This window comes from Colobus angolensis, unplaced genomic scaffold (assembly GCF_000951035.1).
Source record: "Colobus angolensis palliatus isolate OR3802 unplaced genomic scaffold, Cang.pa_1.0 Scaffold301, whole genome shotgun sequence".
NCBI lineage: Eukaryota > Metazoa > Chordata > Mammalia > Primates > Cercopithecidae > Colobus > Colobus angolensis.
Genome location: NW_012116278.1, coordinates 4,162,495 through 4,171,951, shown reverse-complemented (window position 1 = coordinate 4,171,951; position 9,457 = coordinate 4,162,495). Strand labels below are relative to the sequence as shown.

The following is a 9,457-nucleotide window of genomic DNA, read 5'->3' as shown; positions in this document are numbered from 1 at the left end:
AAATGAATGTTCAAGAGAGGGAGGGGGCTGTGGTTTAAAATCTCCAACTTGCAAAGGAAAGCATTTGGTATATGTTAACCAAAGAATCACCTTTGACCCTGCAGATTTTGGAGCTGGTCCTGTCGGGGCAGGCAGAGGATCCACACACAGTATGGAGGGGAAGGCACTGTGTTTGGGGACAGACTGAAAGGATTTGCAATCCCATTGTCTGGGAACAATAGCTGACGCTGAACACTTCCTTTACAACAGGTATCATGCCAAGAATTTGCCAAACATATATTTTTTATTTAGTATGATTAAGTAAATTGCCCAAGGTCACACGGCTAGAAAACTGCAAAGTAGGACACACAATCCTGGCTTGACTGCTTGCTGGATGATCTTAACCTTTCCGTGCCTCTTCTTCCAGATTGTTAAAAATGGAGCATCATAAGGATTCTATCTGTACTCTGCAAACTTGCCTTTCCAATTCTCCCTACTGGTAGAGGAAAGTAAGCAAGAACTTGACCTACATGGATGCATTCCCCACCCTTCACCTGGAAGTGGGGAGTAATGCCCACCAGGCTTATTCCAAAGCGGAAAATGTCTTTGAAGTCTTACACTTGAGACTAAAAATTAATGTGATCTGTATCCTACTCTGTAATACTCTGTCGTTAAGGTAAAAGAGCTTGAAATGATTCCCAACTGGGGAAAAACAAAAATCAACAGAAGATTTCCTGTCTGGCTACTGAGTTCACGGGGAGCTGCTCTTAATAAAAACAATAGCCGACACTGAACACTTCCTTTACAGCAGGTATCATGCCAAGAGTTTGCCAAGTATTTATTTAGTCAGATTAAATAAATTGCCCAAGGTCATGTGGCTAGAAAGTTGCAAAGTAGGACTCAAGCTTGTGTGACTGCGCAGCCCAGGCATGTAAACTGCACATTTCGTAGCACTGAGTTTACCAGTGACAGGGAAGGAGGTAAAAGCGAAGAGCAATGACATCCCATCAGGTTGGCAGCCAGGCCATTTTCCTTCTCTGTCTTAGAGTCATAGTATTTTAAAAATCCTTTAGCCAGGTGTGATGGTGGGTGCCTGTAGTCATATGCTGCTTGGGAGGCTGAGGAGGGAGAATCACGTGAGTCCAAGAGTTCAACGCTGCGGTGAGCTATGATCGCGCCACTGCACTCCAGCCTGGCTGACAGAGCTAGATCTTATCTCAAAAATATATTTTTAATATATATACACATATATATACACACATACATAAATATTAAAAATTCAGACTTACTTGAATATGTGCATTCAGGATTTATTTTCCAAGTTATTGTTTTATGAGCCTCATTTGTGATTTGTAAGAGGAGAGGCTCAGAAAGTCACTAAAGAGGCCGGGCGCGGTGGCTCAAGCCTGTAATCCCAGCACTTTGGGAGGCCGAGACGGGCGGATCACGAGGTCAGGAGATCGAGACCATCCTGGCTAACACGGTGAAACCCCGTCTCTACTAAAAATACAAAAAACTAGCCGGGCGAGGTAGCGGGCGCCTGTAGTCCCAGCTACTCGGGAGGCTGAGGCAGGAGAATGGCGTGAACCCAGGAGGCAGAGCTTGCAGTGAGCTGAGATCTGGCCACTGCACTCCAGCCTGGGTGACAGAGCGAGACTCCGTAGCATTCTCAGGATGATCTTGGAAAAAAATTTCCATGAGGGCCGCATCCTGCTGGGAGGTCAGGTCATGTCCCTCACTGAGCCATGGTCATTCTCTTCTGTCTCAGGGAAATGCTCAGCTTCAGTGACTTCAGTGCAGAGAGCTGACCACTGCTAAGAGCCTCGATTTTCCCCATGAATGCTATTATTTTCATTGCACCATCTCCCTTCCCACCATCAACTTTCACCACATTCTTAGACTTGTCTTGGGCAGTGGGCAATTGGGTTTGCCTTGCAGTGGTTATCTGAGAGTGGCCAGCCTTGAAAAACATCTACCAAATACTTTTGATGCTAAATATCTGTGAACCACATTTCTCAGTTTTCATTCGTTTTTGCTGTCCAGCGTCCTGCCCTTCCACTGTATAACTGGTTCATGGAGCAGTGGGGTTCTGTGGGACTACAGATGCGAAGGACTTTCATTTCTCCCTTATGATGACCCCCAGTAGCAGGTGTCTTACTGACATCTCAGAAAGTCCCCCTTGTGGGTGTTGGAAGTCCAGTCCTGGTCCAAGCCCACTTGAGCCAGCGCTTTTCCCCTCTCACAGCAGGCCACACCTGTGGTTGGTGGGACTGCAGTGGGCAGATGTGATTCTCTCTTCTCTCTCCCCCTTGCTCAAGCATCAGAGCTTGGGAGAGGAGAGCCAAAGTCTGCTTCTGGGATGCCTCTTTCTACTCTTTTTTTTGGACCTAATATCCCTGATGTTTCTTTTCTCAAATCTAGCACCCTCCCCCACCATAGCTAAAACACATGTATATCAGTGTAGTTAAGAGGGCTTTCAAAGTTGCTTCCTGTTTCATTACATATTTGTCTAAAATGATGATGAATCAAACTATGCTATTTTTAGCAAAAATTGTCTTTTTTTTTTTTTTTTTCTCTTTTGGCCTCCCTAACAAACTGAAAAAAATTGGGTAGAAAACACTTCCAGGCAAAATATCATTAGTGAATTATGTGATAACTAGTGAAGGCCTCATATTTTGCAGGGGCTTTGATAAGAGCTCTCTCACTTAAGCTTCAACGACTATAGAATTGAACCCATCTTCACAAATATACTTGAATTTTTTCAAGTTGACACTGTACTTGGTTAACAAATCATGTCAGGTAATATTAAATATTCTTCAACATTATTTTACCATCCAGAAATGTTAGCCAAAACCATTATTAGTAAAGCAATCAAGGATGTATCAAATGGCCAAATTATTAACACCTGTTTTTCCCAAATGTATGGTAAATAAATAATGATAGCTTCTAAAAATTTTACTGAGCATGTACTAGAGTCAGGTCCCAAACTAAGTACATAGTATAGCATTTAATACTTACAAATCTATCCCCATTTTATAGATAAGGAAACTGAAGGTAGAGAGACTAAATCTCAGTTTTTGTACCAGCTGTCCAAGGGGGTTGTCTTAGTCCCTTTAGGCTGCTATAACAAAATACCATAAGCTAGGTAGCTTGCAAGCAATAGAAATTTATTTCTCACAGTTCTGGAGGCTGGGAAGGCCAAGATCAGGGCAGATTCAATGTCTGGTCAGGGCCCATTTTCTGGCTCACAGATGACACCTTCCTGCTGGGTCCTGGAGCATCTTATAAATACTGAAAAACAAAAATAAAAACAATAAAGCAATGCTCCACAATAATAGGGTATGTCAAATGGACACAGGAGCCCCCAGTGACCAAAGTTGGACAATCTGAGCTAAAAGAAAAAAAAAAAACAAGGCCGAGCACAGTGGCTCACGCCTGTAATCCTAGCACTTTAGGAGGCCAAGGTGGATAGATTACAAAGTCAGTAGATCGAGACCATCCTGCCTAACACGGTGAAACGCCATCTTTACTAAAAAATACAGAAAAGCTGGGTGTGGTGGCTCAAGCCTGTAATCCCAGCACTTTGGGAGGCCGAGACGGGAGGATCACGAGGTCAGGAGATCGAGACCATCCTGGCTAACACGGTGAAACCCCGTCTCTACCAAAAAATGCAAAAAAAAACTAGCCGGGCGAGGTGGTAGGCGCCTGTAGTCCCAGCTACTCAGGAGGCTGAGGCAGGAGAATGGTGTAAACCCGGGAGGCGGAGCTTGCAGTGAGCTGAGATCGTGCCACTGCACTCCAGCCTGGGCAACAGAGTGAGACTCCGTCTCAAAAAAAAAAAAATACCTGAGACTGGGTAATTTATAGAGAAAAGAGATTTGATTCACCCACGGTTCTTAGGCTGTACTGGAAGCATAGTGGGTTTCACACCAGGGGAGGTCTCAGGAAACCTACAATGATGGTGGAAGGTGAAGGGGAAGCAGGCACATCTTACATGGCCAGAGCAGGAGGAAGAGGGAGAGGGGAAAGGTGTTACACACTTTTTAACAGATCTCGTGAGAATGAACTCTATCATGGGAACAGCACTAGGGGGATGGTGCCAGACCATTCATGGGAAACCACCCCCATGATCCAATCACCTCCCACCAGGCCCTACCCCCAATATTGGGGATTACAATTTTTTTTTTTAGTGTAAAAATATGAACTTTTATTGTCCTGTCTTATTTTTGGGGAAAAAGGGTTCTATTTTCCACACTTCATGAGCCAGCAGTGGGCTTGAGTTATAATGTGTAGATCCCTTTTGGTTATAGTCGCAGAAGAAGCCATCAAGTTCTTGAGGCATCTCTTGTTGTTCTTTGACATCTCTTGGAAAGAAGCAAACTAGAAGACGGACCGATGATCTGAATTGCTTAGGATGATAACATTTACAGTAGGAGCCTAGTTGGCATGCTATTAATGTTGAAATAATCATGCCTGTACTGGTCAGTGAGTTCAGTATGCTGGTTGGAATACCAGTTCCAGACTTTTAGGTGACATGCTTGAATTGAGTTCTCATTGTAGAGTCATGGCCTTGGCTCCATCAACTGCGGTTATCTTCTTTGGTCTGAATACCTATCAGTCCTTACTAGCTGTAGCAGCCACTGCTTGGTCAAACTTTGCCATGAAGTCTGGCTCATAGAACTCCAGCTGCCTGACAAATTCATTGCATTCCTGCTCAGCCTAGCCTTGAGACCACTGATCCCAAAGACATAGATGGCACTCAAAGATACAAGGCGGTCCGTTTGCCCTGGACACACTGAGCTATACCAGACTATTTGGCAGTGGCTGTAATTTTCCTGGCACTGCCTTAGCTACCAGGTCCTGCAGGAAAAGTTCACACTGGGGACCTGACTAATTGGCAAACCAGTGAAGAATACACTTCATCTCCTGGGAAGTGATGTAAGACACTGGAGAAAGGGAAGAACTAGTATTGTCTGGTACTGAGGGTAAAAGAGAAGGGAAAGATAGTGGCATTGAAAAGGAAGATGACTCCAGTGGCATCCTCCCCTTTTCTTTCAGAAGGCACCTGGAGATTGTCACAAGACTCCAACTACTGTTACAGCTTCCAGGGATTACAATTTGATATAAGATTTGGGTGGGGACACTGATCCAAACCATATCAGTCATGTGAATACTATGTACCCTTAATGTGATGTAGTGAAAATGTCACTTTGACTCTGTGATTTTCCTCCCCCAAGCCTTAGTCTAACTGTGAGGGGAAAAATTATATAAATCCCAATTGAGGGACATTCTATAAAATGCCTAACTTGTACTCCTCAACACTGTCAAGGCCAAAAAAAAAAAAAAAAACCAAGGAAAGTCTTAGAAATCATTAAAGCCCAGAGGAACCTAAGGAGACATGGTAAGTAAATGTAATGTGGGATTCTGGATGAGATCCTGGAACAGAAGAAGGTAAAAACCAAAGAAATCTGAACAAAGTAAGGACTTCAGTTTAAAATAATGTATCAATATTGGTTCATTAATTCTAACAAATGTATCATAATATATAAAATAATAGGGAACACTGGGTGTGGAGTATATGGCAACTCTCGGTATTATCATCACAATTTTTTCTACAAGCCTAAAACTATTTGAAAAGCTAAATTTTATTTTAAAACATTGAACACAGCTTCAGGGACCTAGGGCACCAGAGCATAAAGTCTAACATATGTATAATTTGAGTCTCAGAAACAGAAGAAAGAGAGAACTATGCAGAAAAACACTTGAAGAAATAATGGCTGAAATTTTCAAAATTTGGTGAAAGATATAAATTTACAGATTTAAAAATCTCAGTGTACTCTAATTAGTAAGAAGATGAAGAAAACCAGATCTATGCATAGTATAGTAAAACTGTTGAAAATGTATATATGTATTGGCAGGTGGCAATTTATAACTTTAATGTTTATATAGAAAATAAATACTAAAAATGATAAAAAGCAAGAAAATGAAAAGGAGGAAATAATCCAAGCACAAAAATTAATAAAATTGAGAAGAAATATACAATAAAGATTGAAGAGACTATATAAAAAAACCTCTGGCAAGACTGACGAAGTAAAAAAGGGAAGACACAAATACGAAACATTATAAATATAAAAGAACAATAACCACAGATGTAACACACAGTACCACAAATAACTTTATGCAAAGAAAATTGAGTGCTTAAATGCAATGGACAATTTCCTATTAAAGTGTTATTTATTATCATTGAATCAAGAATAGAAAACTTAGTTTATTGCATTTGAAGAACGGGGATCAGGAGTTTAAAATATATTTACCTTCAAAACACCCATCCTACACAATTCTAGCTATGAGCTCTAACAGTCTGTCAGGTAACAAGCAATTTCAAACTTCCACAAACTCTTCCGGAAGCTAATAGATTAAGAAACACTCATCAATTCATTTTATGAAGCTACGAAGTCCTTGATGCAAAATAGACATGCACACCATGAGGAATGTAAGTTACACACCATTCTCATTCATTAATATAGATGCAGAAACAAAAATATTTGCAAACCATATGTGTATATATAAATGTATATAATCATTAAATTGATTATATCTCAGGAATACAAAGATGGTTCACATTAAAGGACCATCTGGTCATCAGCACATGCAGAAATCATTTGAAAACATTTAACAGTCATTTGTATTTTTAAAAAATTGGGAAAGAAGAAACAGAATGTTCTTAACTCGATAAAGGGATTAAAAACATACAAAATTATACAGCAAACATTATATTTAATAGGAAAATGTTAGAAGCAATTGATTTAAATTCAGGAAAAGGCAAGGGATCCAACAGCACAGTTTCCATTCAGCATTGTGCTGAAGACTCTAGCCAACCCTTTAAGAAAGTTAAAAAAAAAAAAAAAAAAAGGTAAAAGGTTTGGAAAGGATAAAATAAAATTTGCAGAGTAAATTATCATAGATTAAGACAACATAAGAGACTCTTCAAATATTATAGTATAAGTTTTGCAAGGTTTCTGGATATAAAGGTCAAAGTTTTAAAATCATTCACTTTCTGTGCACCAGTCGCAGATACTAGAAAATAAAATTTTAAAGGTTTGTGATACTTTAAAGGACATAAGAAGCATAAGAATAAATCTAACCAAATATGAGCATAGCATTTGTGAAGAAATGTTTAAAATCCTTTACTGAAAAAAGTTAGAGCTAAATCTAAATAAATGGAGATATATACCATGTACATAGATAGATAAGACTTAATATTATAATATTGTAAGTTCTCTATAAATTAATTCATAAATTTAATGTACTTCCAATTTAAAACTTTATAGTATTTTGTGGAGCTTGACACATTGATTCATTCGAAAAATTTATAGTGAAAAGCAAAGAGCCATGATAATTAAGATGAGTTTAAAGAAGAGCAAGGTGGAGGGATTTGTTCTGGTAGGTATCCAGTCTTCTTATATGGCTACAGTAATTAAGATTGTATTTTCTGACAGGTATAAAGAAATTAGTGAACAAAATTGAGAACCCAGAAACAGATCAATGCTTACACAAAATCTTACTGTGTAACAGAGTTGACAGTGCAGAGCAGCAGGGAATGATAGGGTAATAATTTAATAAATGGTGTTAGGACAATTGGTAATGCAATGAAAAGAATCTGATCTCTATCTTGCACCACAAACAAAAACTAAATTTTAGGGGGATTAAAAACCTAACACTAAAAAAGAAAAAATTGAAAGTGTTATAAGAAAATGTAGAATATTTTTTATGAATGCAGAACAAAGGACAGCTTCTTGTATTTTTTAACTTAATCCCAAATGTGATAGTATAAAGGAGGGTTTCTTAAACAAGAAAAACAAAGCATCATCTATGAAAGAACTGATTGATTCAACTACATTAAAATTTAAAACTCTTATTCATCAAAAACACTAAAAAAGTAAAGACAATGCATGTATGCCCATAAAAGAATTAGTATACAGAATATATAAAAAACATCTATACAACATTTGTCAATATAACCCACTATGAAAAAAAAATTGTGAAGCATAGGAAGAGGCAATTTACAGAGGAGGCTATTAAATGGACAATAAATACATGAAAAGATGCTAAACTTTATTAGATATCAGAAAAATGCAAAAAACAAGACCACATAACAGACCATTTTACCCTGTCAGCTTGGCAATAATTTAGAAGTCCAATAATATCAAGTGCCAGGTATTGTCTATTTGCCCCTCCAGATCCACTCTCTACCCTTCTCTGTCCAGAAAATGGAAAATGAGAGGACCATGAGTTTGGACTGATTTCCCTGGTTCCCTCCCTGCTCTGCCTAGGGCTGCCTAGGGCTGATGATGGCTGTGATGCTCTACTGAAAACTACAGCTCTTGTTAAACATCCACTCCCACAGGTGTATGTCTCTTAAGTTCAAGTAACACTCCCATGCCTACCAATTCAGGCCTGGGAGTGTCAGTGACTCCCCATTGTAGATACTTCACCAACTCTTGTTGGTTCCTTTACCTCAGTTCACAACTCTGAAAAAAATCCCTTTATTAAACTCTCTTTAATTATCCCATTTGAGTGTGTCATCTTTCCTACCAAGACTGCTTAATATACTAAGTACTGGCAAGAAGGTGAAACAATAAGAACTCATATACCGCTATGAGAGTGTGAATTGGTGTAAGCACCTTAGAGAACAATTAGACAATATTTAGAAACTTGGAGATATGCATACTTCATGAACCATTATATAAGTCGAGAAAAATGATCTCTACATGTTAGGAAACATAAGAATTATCTTCATGGTAATGTAATAGCAAAAAGTTAGAGATAATCTAAACATCTATCAAGAGGAAAAGGATAAATACTAGAATGGCCACATAATGTAATGCTATTCCATACTGAATATTACTGAACCAGGAGTTAATATGTATTGACATGGATAAATCTCACAAACATACTTTTATTTTTTATTATTTTTAAGCTCTATTGGACTTGACTCACATTTTTAAGGTAACGAGCAAACAACAAAAGAACACACAAAGATTGGTACTATAAAGCTTTAAAACATGAAAAACAATACTAATTACTGCCCAGAAACACAACATATATAACAAATATGTGAAGAAATGTTTGGGAATGATAAATATTAAATCTAGAATAGTGGTTACCTCTAGGAGAGAACAAGGTGAAGTGATTCCAGGATATATAAAAAGATTTAGCTGCGTTGGCAATATTTAATTTCTTAAGGTGGAAGATGTATAAGTATACATGGCATTGTTTTTAAACCTTGTAGGTTTTGGATATTGCATATACATTTTAAATTTTAAAAAACTCAAAGTTTATTGATAAGATAGATTGTTCACATGACATTGCAATGTAGTTAGGAAAAAATGAGAGAAATACATTTAAAGCAAGTTTTAAAACCACACATATAATATGCTAGCATTGGTATATGGTTGAGTATGTATAAATTATCTCT

At 38.3% G+C, this 9,457-nt stretch overlaps 1 pseudogene; it reads right to left on the bottom strand.

Moving 5' to 3' along the window:
- Positions 1–4,593: 4,593 nt before the first annotated feature.
- On the bottom strand, positions 4,594–5,019 carry LOC105517548 (annotated as a pseudogene).
- Between the last annotated feature and the right edge of the window lie 4,438 nt (positions 5,020–9,457).